At 40.4% G+C, this 12,293-nt stretch overlaps 1 long non-coding RNA gene across 1 annotated transcript in view; it reads left to right on the top strand.

The window, feature by feature from the left end:
* The window catches only part of LOC308590057, a 114,249-nt gene extending 106,475 nt beyond the window's left edge, over positions 1 to 7,774 (top strand). Inside the window, exon 5 of the long non-coding RNA XR_014009648.1 lies at positions 7,671 to 7,774. This is a non-coding gene — a long non-coding RNA (uncharacterized lncRNA). The remainder of the gene's footprint in view (positions 1 to 7,670) is intronic.
* Positions 7,775 to 12,293: the final 4,519 nt, after the last annotated feature.

Below are 12,293 nucleotides of genomic sequence, written 5' to 3' on the forward strand. Positions count from 1 at the left end.
GGAACAGCCATGGAGGAAGCTGTCTGGGGAAACCAACTGACCTCAGGAGTCTATACAACCCCGAGGTAACCAGCCCTGGTAAGCAGACTTTTCAAAAGTTCCTATGATGAAGCCTTTCTGTAGGTTAAACTGAGCTTAATTGTCTGACTCTCTGAGAAAATATGGGCTATTGATCCCTGATCATTGATTAACTATCAGCCAGGCATTATTTTATTTTTTAAAGTTATATACATAATTGCCTGTCAATTTCAAAGTCATGTAGATCTTGTTCCAGATCTTTATCGTTTTGACATGGATGAGGCTCAACTGGCACTCTTCAGCTCATACCGCTGTGTTAAAGGTGAGAGGGAAACATTTGCCCCATAGTTTAATCACCCATAAATAATGCTGATTAGGCCATCAGAGTTGTTTGGCTGGTTGAGCACAGTAGCACACTGTGAAGCACCAAATTTAATGCTATCATGCCTCAGTTGTGCCTGTAATAGGAACACAGAGCCAAATGACTCTTTCAGATTTTAAAATGCACAGGCTGTCTAAAATGTGTAGGCTGTCTATGCAACAGTCTTACAGCTTGTGTGTGTGTGTGGGGGGTGCTCCTGTGGCTTTTCAACTGGGGCATCAGAAGGAATGTTTGTTTCTAGCCTAATTATAGTGACAGAAAAAGAGCTGTACACTACTTGGGCTTAAAGTGGAGCAAATTCCCCTTCATTCTTCTATAAAAGGAAAAAAACATGAACAATTACTGGAGGTGAGCAGTGTACAGTCTGAAGTATCATGTAGGTTTTTGTGCACTTATAATGATTTGTGCTCATGATGTTATTGGGGTAGTTATTCACCTTACTTTCAGTACTGTTTGCACCTGCAGATCTTTTAGGACAGCCATACTGTTAGAAAATGCCCCGGGGTGTCGGCAGCCCCCCATTCCTCTGGGCATCCTCTGGTGAGCATGGTTCTGGGAAAGCTTCTCCCTTCTTTTCCAGACACCCCAGTGACACAAATCATAATGATTTATGCACACTATTCTCCTGGCATCGTACAGCAATAAGCAGGAGACTCTGTAGTTCTATTCTATGTTTTATCTACAGACTTTACACAGAGAAAGCATGATGGCGACTGTTCTCTTTCAGCCCCGAGACAACCAACAGAAGTGAAAGTACATTCTAAAAGTACACGTGCAGTGGAGGATATGAGATGGTCTTTCTGTTCTCACACTCTCTCAGATGGTCATGTGAATTATACCAATCACAAAATGCAGCCTTGGTGGACTGATTTACTAACATATACTGCTTCAACCCCAATGCATATCCTGTGGCACCCTACTGGAATCCTATAACTTTCATAGCAAAAATGTTCTTGGTGCATTGGTGTGTCTTTCTTTCATTGTGGTATTCTGCAAGAGTGTCATCAACAGTGAAGTGACGTTAGGGAAGCATCACACAACTAATAAGGGAAGGTGTTTTGTTTTTAAAAGTATTCTTCTCCTGGGTGAGTCAGATCCAGATAATGGGTGTGGGTGGATAAGGGGGAAATAAATGGTATTTCTTAAGGTGGAGATGGGTAAGTCATGTTAAGGGGAATTCAGAGATCCAATAAGGCTTTCCAACTCCATCATTGTCTCCCCCCCCCCTTGTTTAATGAGATTCTTATTGGACAAAGTTATTTGAAAGCATCAAATATTCATGTGCACCATATTTAGGACAATTACATTCTAGCAGGCTAAAAACCTTGATAAATCAGCTCTAAGAATGGACATCATTGTTTATTTTATCACATGTTGATTTTTGTGAAATGGAATCCTATTTCCTGGCAGGATCTATTATGTAGTGGACTTTTAAGCATGTTAATATTTATTCTCGCAACAATTCTGTAATATAAGGTGAAGATCCAGCAACTGGTTACTCAATGAGCTTCGTGGTTGAGCAGGTATTTGACCACCTCTCCCAGGTCAGGTTCATAATTTTATCCACAACACCATCCTAGCAATCTAAAGATGAGTTTTTAAGTCCATGTTCTGCTGAGGGCAGGCCACAAAAATTAAGTGTGCAGTGAGATCCCATGGGAAAGAATCATTGCTCTAGAGTCTACCAGATAAAGTGCATCTATTTGTTACCAAAAAAGAGAGAAAGTAACCGCAGCATAATAATCAGCAGCAAGCAAAAGGCAAAACTCAGAAGCTAAGTGAAGCTATTGCAGTATTGTATATTGTGTTCTAGTTTTATCACTGTTATTATATAATAGAGTCTCTATTATTTTCTGTGTTGTTTTGAATTTAGCAATATTTCATGCTGTTCCCATGAAAGGAAGAAAGTTATATGCCATTAAAAATTTCACCAACAATTGTACGGGAAAATTGACCAATTACTGAGCTAACTCAAAATGCGCTTTTACAATTATTTTTAATGGCTTTTACCCCATCTATTTCTGGAAAGTGTCAATCAGTTTCTGCAGATCTGCCTTGTATCTGTCTCGGGCATATTATTTTACATACCTTAAAACAGACACATACACACAGCACATATTTATTTTACATCTCAGGTTTCTGAGTCCATAATTGTTCTTTTTCTTACTCTAAAGATATAAACTCACCCTATTTGAAGATGAGCCATGACTTACATGAATAAATGAAAATCTCACAATGTTGCTTGACACTTTATAATGCTTAATCTGTTTGACGAAATGTCAGTGACCTTCACACGTGGCCTGTTTTCCTGTACTTCAGCTCTAAAGCAAAATGTCAAATACTAGAGTACTTTCGGAGCTACCTCTGGTGAAGAATTTTAAATAGAATTGATTGATTGAGCTTATGGAGGCCCTAGCATGTTTCCTAATGAAGCATCCCTAAATCAGGAGTTGGAATAATATATTCTAATATAAGCTTACTCTTCAAGTTTGTTTTGAAAGATATTCTGTTAAAGACCAGAGGATGAGAAACTGCTGAGGTTTCACAATGGAAAACAAATGCAGTGTTTATGTGAATGTGCTAGGTGTTCTGTAGTTTACAAGTGAGAAAAGGAAGAACTCTAACAACAACCCATCTCTCTTCAAGAAACCCCTCACTTTGGGGTTTAAACAGTATTTTAAAATACTTAGTTGTGACAGATTAATTAATATTCATTAATGTTTATGACAAGGTCATCAGCATGTCTCTTTCTGACAATGAAGAAGCCAAAGTAGACATGACAAGCCAAATCAGAAATGATGGCATCAAACTGGCATAATTAAACTTGGATCTGATGTGCTCTCATCAAAATCAATGGAGTAGAAGGGTCCTTTTTTAGGCAGCAAAAGAGGCCTCGGTCCCCTCCACCAACTGCTTAATAGGGCAGGTTTTCTGCCAGGGCATATACCTAACTGCATATAGAGGAAGATTCATTAAGTGAGCTCATGAAAAATGTCATGTGCCAGAGCCCTCCCAAACCTGGAATTAACACTACTTTTTCCATGCAATCGTTTTCTCCAAGCTTGGCTCACTTTCAGTATCGGAACCCACCTGGAAGCAAAAGTAATATTGGGGGTCAAACTGAGGAAAGGTAGGTTGCAAGTTGGAGGAAGGATTCTGAACTCCCTACTAAGACAACCCTCTTGCTCTTAAAGAAGGACTCACCCCTGCTTTCTCTATCAGTTCAGCAGCTCCAACTTCCAGTGCACAGGTCTGCCAGCATCGTGCCTAAATTAGGCAGATTTTAGCTCCAGTAGGGGCATTGTGAAGAAGATGACCATGTTCCGACAATACAGCTCCAGAGCACCTTGGAGAGCTATGCATGCAAAGCCCTGTAGGAATCAGCTGTATCGACTGGCTATTTTCTAGGGACAAAGATAGTCAGTCCAGTGCCCCTTCTGCTCTCCTTCCCAAATAGCTACTTTGCTCTCTTAGCCAATTTTCTGTTCGCTTGTGCAGCCTCAGCTCAGTGGGAAGAAATGTACATGCAGCATCTGGATTCTGGAGCAGATCATTAAGCAAACAGTCTGTGAGCACCTAGAAAGGAATGCTGTGATCACCAATAGTCAGCATGGATTTCTGAAAAATAAGTCATGTCAGACTAACCTGATCTCGTTTTTTGACAGAATTACAAGCCTGGTAGATGAAGGGAACGCAGTGGATGTAGCCTACCTAGATTTCAGCAAGGCATTTGACAAGGTGCCCCATGATATTCTTGTAAAGAAGCTGGTAAAATGCGGACTTGACTATGCTACCACTCAGTGGATTTGTAACTGGCTGACTGACCAAACCCAAAGGGTGCTCATCAATGGTTCCTCTTCATCCTGGAGAAGAGTGACTAGTGGGGTGCCACAGGGTTCTGTCTTATTCAACATCTTTATCAACGACTTGGATGATGGACTCAAGGGCATCCTGATCAAATTTGCAGATGACACCAAACTGGGAGGGGTGGCTAACACCCCAGAGGACAGGATCACACTTCAAAACGACCTTGACAGATTAGAGAACTGGGCCAAAACAAACAAGATGAACTTTAACAGGGAGTATTGCACTTGGGCAAAAAAAAATGAGAGGCACAAATACAAGATGGGTGACACCTGGCTTGAGAGCAGTACATGTGAAATGGATCTAGGAGTCTTGGTTGACCACAAACTTGACATGAGCCAACAGTGTGACGCGGCAGCTAAAAAAGCCAATGCAATTCTGGGCTGCATCAATAGGAGTATAGCATCTAGATCAAGGGAAGTAATAGTGCCACTGTATTCTGCTCTGGTCAGACCTCACCTGGAGTACTGTGTCCAGTTCTGGGCACCACAGTTCAAGAAGGACACTGACAAACTGGAACGTGTCCAGAGGAGGGCAACCAAAATGGTCAAAGCCCTGGAAACGATGCCTTACGAGGAACGGCTAAGGGAGCTGAGCATGTTTAGCCTGGAGAAGATGAGGTTAAGGGGTGATATGATAGCCATGTTCAAATATATAAAAGGATGTCATATAGAGGAGGGAGAAAGGTTGTTTTCTGCTGCTCCAGAGAAGCGGACACGGAGCAATGGATCCAAACTACAAGAAAGAAGATTCCACCTAAACATTAGGAAGAACTTCCTGACAGTAAGAGCTGTTCGACAGTGGAATTTGCTGCCAAGGAGTGTGGTGGAGTCTCCTACTTTGGAGGTCTTTAAGCAGAGGCTTGACAACCATATGTCAGGAGTGCTCTGATGGTGTTTCCTGCTTGGCAGGGGGTTGGACTCGATGGCCCTTGTGGTCTATTCCAACTCTATGATTCTATGATTCTATCTATTGGCATGTTGGGTTTCATCACCCAGCCAGGGGGTCTGCAGTCTGCTCACATATATCTATAGCTAGTCCTAAGCTGGATCAACTAGTATAAGCAATACTGCTTTCATACATTTAGCCTTACCTGTTCTATTATAAACACTGGCTGCAAAAATCAAAATATGTTGTCCCCCCCCCACTTTAGAAAGCTTTTGTACCTTGAAGAGTATGAAACAGCAGACTTAAAAGAGTATTAGTATGGGGAGGGGGGAATCTTTGTATCAGGATGTACCATACAATATTTTTATAACATATAATTTTGCCCTGTCTTATTAATTATATTCAGATGTCTTCAGAGGACAAAGCAATTATAATAATAGATGGTGTAATTACATGTTCAGTGACTATATAATAAGACTGCAGCTCAGACAAATTTGAGCAATATACCCATTTCTACTCAGGATGGCGATACAATTGAGCTGCCTTTCCAGTAGTAAATCTGTCTCATAATTTTGGGATTCTGAATATATTACACTATACAATGTGCCCCCCAAAAACATTTTATGAAGTGGAGTGAGTTTTAGTGTGAAAGAGTCTGCCATGTGCCCTTTGGCACTTTATTTTCAATCTGGTTTGACTTATTACCCTTGAAGATCTCGTCACTTAAAAAATTATAATTTTATTCATTTATTTTATTTGACTTTTATGTGAAAGTTATAAAGAGCACGGACACATGATAGTATTGGGGCTTTACACAATCCAAGAACTTGTTAAAAGGGTTCAGCAAATTGCTGATTGGACATGGACACTTTTCTGACTCAGTGGATGAGAAAACTTTTAGAATAGCAGCAGATATCAATCATATTTCAAAGAAAAGGGATAGAGGGGTTGGCATTTTGTAAAAAAAGGGGGGGAAGGCTGCTCAAGAAATTCATAAGAGTATCAGGCCAATGACCCATCTAGTCCAGTATCCTGTTCTCACAGTGGCTAACCAGATGTCTGTGAGAAACCCTCAAGGAGGACCAAAACACTCTGTGTTTTCCAGCAACTGGTATTCAGAAGCAATACTCTCTCTGAGCATGCACTGGTAACCATTGGTAGCCTTCTCTTCCCTGAATTTGTCTAATCCTCTTTTAAAGCCATCCAAGATGGTGGCCATCTCTGCCTCCTGTGGAAGTTTAACAATGCACTCTGTGAAAAACTTCCTTTATCTGCCCTTAACTTTCAACATTCATCTTCTTGAATGCCCACAATTCATAGTGTTATGAGAAAGTGGGGAGAACTTCTTTCCTCTATCCAATTTCTCCATGTCATGCAATATTGTGTAAACTTTGGTCACATCGCCTCTTACCTTTTCTCTGAATTCACTGCAGCTGCTCACAGAGATTCAGGGAAATGGTGCATGTAGAAAGAGAGTGGCCTAGTGCCTGTTTTTCTCAAGTGTTTGTGAGCAGAGCCTATGGGGTGCATTCAGTAGCATCCCTGATGTTGAGCAAAGACTCTTTGACCTAAAGGGGCTTCCTAAAATGGACGGGGTGGGGAGCAATTTTTCATTATTCCCCATTCCCCCTACAGCACCTCATGCCACCTTCCATGCTGTTCCATATGGTTTCCAAATCCTCCGAAGCTGATTTTGGAAGCATGTGGAGAGTAACTTTTGGAGGGGGATGGAATAGGCAAAAATAGCCTTACTTGCATGTCAAGGCCCCAAGCCCTCCCCCATTTGTTGGATAACAAAACACATGGCAATTGTTTAATGCAAAGCCTTTTTTGACACAGCTAGGGATTCTACTGTTTGCAAGATGCCAACCGCAAGTTCAAAACTTATGTGTATATACAGCTTCCATGCCTGTAGGTTTTGTTCCAAACGGGATTTAAAATCTAGCAGAGGTTGGGAGTGGGGATAGCATATATACAATCCTTCTTCCATCCTCTTCATGTCTTCAGTTCAGTATCCCCACATTATAACGGTGTGAATGTGCATTGAATCAAATTAGATTTACAAGTGGTCATCTGATTGCTTCATCAATTGCCTTACTACACACTGAAATGTGATCTGAGTGAAGCAGTCAAATGACTATGTTGCCAGAGCCTAACTGCAATAGCCATTTATTTTATCCCTTAGATCAGCACACAAGAAAGGAGAATATCAATATCAAGGAAGCTGAACTTGTTAGAAAGATGTTGATTCCTTAGACACTAGACCTTTGGTATAAAGGTAAGAAGGATAATCAGTTTAAAGAGGGCATTTCCAAGGAAATAATTTGAGGATTGCACCATAGGTCATGTTGTTGCAGCAAAGGGAAGCTAAGTTTTTAACAAATATTTTTGTGAATTATGGAGAAACAGGTGAAGTCTGAGTATTCTTGTGCCCTTGTATTCCACAGCTGTAAATACCTACATATTAATGACCACCTCTTATGTTTCCTTTCTGTGTTTTTGCACCAAATTCCTTAAGAGGTGTCCCAGCAGGCAAGCTCCACATGGTTTTCAGATACATCTACAATTCTGCGGCATAACAATTGGAAGAAGGACTACATGATGTAGGATATGCCAATAAGGTCAGTTCAGACACTCTTTTTAAAAATTGCCTAGTAAAGCAGGACTTGTGTTTAGATAGGTAGAAATAACTCGGTGGAAAAAGATGGATTGCCTCTTTTGTCAATGTTAGAAGGAAGAAACTGTGGATCGTTCTACAGCAGAGGGGACTGAATGTGAAGAAGCTGAGCACCTTCCTTGGCTACAGAAGTCAGCACCTTTCTGCCCTCTCACTTTCAAACTAAAATAAAAATGTGGTGAGCTCAGATTAGATATCGATTACTGAAATAGCACCAGTTAAGATGCTTTATTTTCTGCTAGTCCAGCAAATTTATGATTCTTATTTCACTGAAATGATATTGGTTGAGTTAGACTGACTAGTCTTCAAACTCCTTGCCAAACTGCGATCGTCCATTACTTGTTCATAGCAGAGGTCGTAGTAAGTAGTGAAGAGTATTAATTTAATTCTATTTCTTTATCTTTTCTCAAGCCTGAAAAATTAACTGGCACTTAAAATCCTGAGGTAAGTCATTGACCACAGGCATTCCAATTACCTGAGGAATATGCCAGGAATATGAGGAATATTAAGAACAACAGAAAATAAGAAGAGCCCTTCTGGATCAGACCAAAGGCCTATTTAGTCTAGCATTCTGTTATCATTGGTCAACTGGATGCCTGTGGAAAGTTGAAAGAAAGAATCAGGAAAGGTAAAACCAGCAGTGGTCATTGGGGTGCTGAAAGCAGGGCAGTATTGCATACTTGACTTCCCAGTGTTGTAGGGTTTTCTTGGGGCAGGGTCTATTATAATGGAATCCCCAGAACTGCCCAGACAGACAGGAGTATGAGAACTCAAAACGTATTCAGTTTTTTGGGAATGAGGTCAACAGTGATTTTCAGGTATTTTGTTAAGTGTGGGGGATGGGTTTCACAGCTTAACACTCCAGAAGGCACACCCAAATATAGTGTTTCAAATATGCTGTCTGAGCCTCAGTGTGCATCTCTTCCAGGCCATGTCTGCACCATACATTTAAAGCACTTTTAAAATACCTTAACAGTTATACCTCTCCGCTCCCCAAGAATCCTAAGAACCTGTTAAGGGTGCTGAGAGTTAGGACACCTAACATAGGGAATTGTTCATTAGAACCATACTGGGAATCATTGTGGTTTCACTAACTATTAATTTTTGCATTATATTTTCACTTTCACATGACATAAAAACTTCTTCCAGAAATATAGCAGAATGCAGCTCAAGTTTAGTGCTCATTTTCATGTACTTTGCTTCCAGAAAAAAAAATCCATTTGCAAATAACGTGGAAATAAGTGCTAAAGTTGCACCAATTTTTTTTGCTATAGTTTGCTTTTACATTTTGTGAAAATTAAAATGCATATAATAATAAGAATTCAAATAAACAGGCAGCCTTGTTTAGGGAAGTTTTTAATGTCTGATGTTTTAATATATTTTTAATATTTTGTTGGAAGCCACCCAGAGTGGGCGGGGTACAAATAAAGTATTATTATTATTATTATTATTATTATTATTATTATTATTATTATTATTATTTACTGTTAGGAGAGAAAATAGAATAAACTGCTGTGTGAATGCAACCTATAACCAGAAAATAATAATTAAAAAATGTTAATGGCAAAATTACAGCAGTACTTCCCACCAGCCCCATACCACCTGAGGCAGCAGTGGAGGAGACATTTTTAGCCACAAGTTATTGGTGACCACATTCAGTCTTCCACTGGCTCTATGTCTTTCCACCTTCTTTTAAAAGAATATAAGAATGTTCTTGAAGAAAAATGGGCTTCTCATTCAAAGGAAGAGGGGAGCAGCAAGGAGTAAAAGCTACAGAAAGGGGAACAGATTGTCAAGAAAGGATTCCTACCACACAGTTCTAACTCACTTGGTACATCTGAAGAAGCTCAGTGCATCACCTTCCTCCTGAAAAACCCATAAATTAGTTTTACCTGTTCGCTTTGTAAGATACTGAGCTGTACAACACATGAGGTTATACTTTTCCTTCAGGACTGTGTTCCTGTGAACCATGAAAATTTGATGTTGTGAAGCAGTTAGTCACAGATGTGCAAGTACGTCTCATGTTGCTGTTTTTGTTGTGTGGTAGCTTGTGGGAGTCATCTTCTTCTTTGGTGATCACTCGTAGCTGAGTAATATTGCCTTCCATGAACACGGTCTTAACAGTGAGTCTGTAAGTGACTGTGGAGGCCAGTTCTGGATCCACACATCCTTCCACAGTGGGGACATAGGTTTCCTGGTGAGAGTTGATCATGGTAAGGGCTTGCCAAGCGTGCCATTCTCTTTCCTTTCATCCTGAGTTCAAGCATCTTCAAAGTCCATGACACCTTTGGTAAAGGCTGCTCTCCAGTTAGAGACTGCTCACAAGCCAGTATTTCCCAATTGTCAAAAGATTCCCTATTTTTTCTTTCATTCGTTATTTGTAACCGCTCCTATATGTACACTGTTAATATTTATTATGCTTTATGCATCATGGTACTATGCACTGAATATGTGTTAGAAATACTGGTTAGAATATGTATTGATAGCCCATAATGATCCAGTTGTTTCAGGTGTTTCATAGTTTGGCTTCTCACATATTGTAACACCAAACGATAAACTTATATAGATTTAATCAGTAAATTTAAACTGTGGTGAAATGTCACGGGTCCCTGCATACTAGGACAGAATTCACAGCATCATAAAGTTGGAAGGGACCCTGATGATCATCTAGTCCAACCCTCTGCAATCCAGGAATATGCAGCTGTCTCATATGGAGATCGAAACTGCAACCTTGGTGTTATCAGCACCATAGTCCAACCAACTGAGCTATTTATGCCTGCTGTGAAAATGGCAGCGAGAAGCTTACATGCATTCAGCTGCTATTTCTATGCTATTTCTACTAGCCCCTTGATATATCCACATGAGGAACAAGCTATGGAGCCACACTTCTGCTCTACTGTCACATGTCTAGACTAGTCTTGCCCTTAGTTGTCTACATGCTGAGCATAGCCATCTGGCATAGAACCCCAATGTATGAGCAGGTGTTCACACCTATGTGTTCCTCTTCCTATGTCCATGCTCAAATGAGTGGGTGTGGAGGGCAGAGCTGGCCTGGTCTTACAATACCAGGCGCACAACCTAATTCCTTGTTCTATGGGTGTGCCTCTGTCACAGATTTAACATCACTACTGTGGAGCAGAGTAGTCATTCCCCTCCCCCTTTAGCAAGTAGTGTTCTTTGAAGAAAGGCTGAATCGGGGCATTTATTCCCCACAGTTGCCAGAGAAAACATCTTCCTCTTAAAGGCAAACCATGAAGGAACAGCTAAATTTGCTCTCTCTCACAAGGACCTTAGTGTCACACTAATATGGATTTTGAAAGGCAGTTTAATTTTTTTTCATAACTTCAGTGTTTTTGCACCATCCTTTTAAAATATGTCAAGTTTGAAACAGCAATAACAAAAACCTAAGGAATCTGGTTTTGGGGGAAAGCTGGTTTGGGGATTATTTGTATGGAATATAGTTTTCACATTTCTCATTTGATTTTATGGTGCACTGCTGCTGATCCAGTTTCTAAGCAATACTATAACCTCATTGTTTACATATTGACTAAAGGGTGGACATCTCAAACTTCCTCTTTAGTGGAGACGGGAACCATATTCTCCTTGTATATATCACACACATACACCATTAACTAAAATTAAACTGTGAAATAGATCAACAGCTAGAGGTCTTGGCGCTCTGCTGGTGGCACCAGAATGTCTAGCAGTATTCAAGAGATGGCATAAAATCCATTTATGAATGGCAGTGGCTATGCACATAATTTCCCACCTCCTGCTGGACAGTGATGAAGGAGGATGGGGCCTTCCTGCCAAGTTTTCTATTCATGTTCACTTTCAAGTATGCAGTTCTGCCAATTTATTTAAGAATTTTAGCCTCTGCATTTGTTAGCCATAATGAGAACAGAAAGCTGGACTGGATGGGTCTTTGGTGTGATCCATTAGGGCTCTTCTTGTGTTTACTGTGAAGCTTTCCTAACCCATTACACCAAAATAATAAATGCCAGGGTTAGGCACAGTGCATTTTTGTTTTTAATAAGACTACATTGTTAGTGTTGAATAAATAAATGTGTGTTTTCACATTCCTTTTATTCCTAATTAATTACAAACTGATGGTACCACCTCATACCATACATCTCTTGACAGGTATAGCTGTGTAATCTAGTGTCCAGCAAATGTGAATTGAAAGGCTATGTTACCTAGGTAATTAAAATGTAAGTGTTTTAATTGACTGACATTTTGCAGAAATGGTAATAGATAGTGCACTGAGCCATCCTGAACGCCCACAAAAGGCTGGCTGTGTAAGAGGGTGGAAGTGCTATTGGTGGTGCCACTCAATCAGCAAAGATGGTGGAGCAACATGTTCAGCCCAGACCCCCCTCATGCCTGTGAAAAGCTCCACGGATGTAGAGCTGCCATCAGTGGTGTTTCCACCAGAGGTAGGGACCAGGAGGAATTCCAGGGGCA

This window comes from Podarcis bocagei (genome assembly GCF_964188305.1).
Source record: "Podarcis bocagei genome assembly, chromosome: 6".
Taxonomy (NCBI): Eukaryota; Metazoa; Chordata; class Lepidosauria; order Squamata; family Lacertidae; genus Podarcis; species Podarcis bocagei.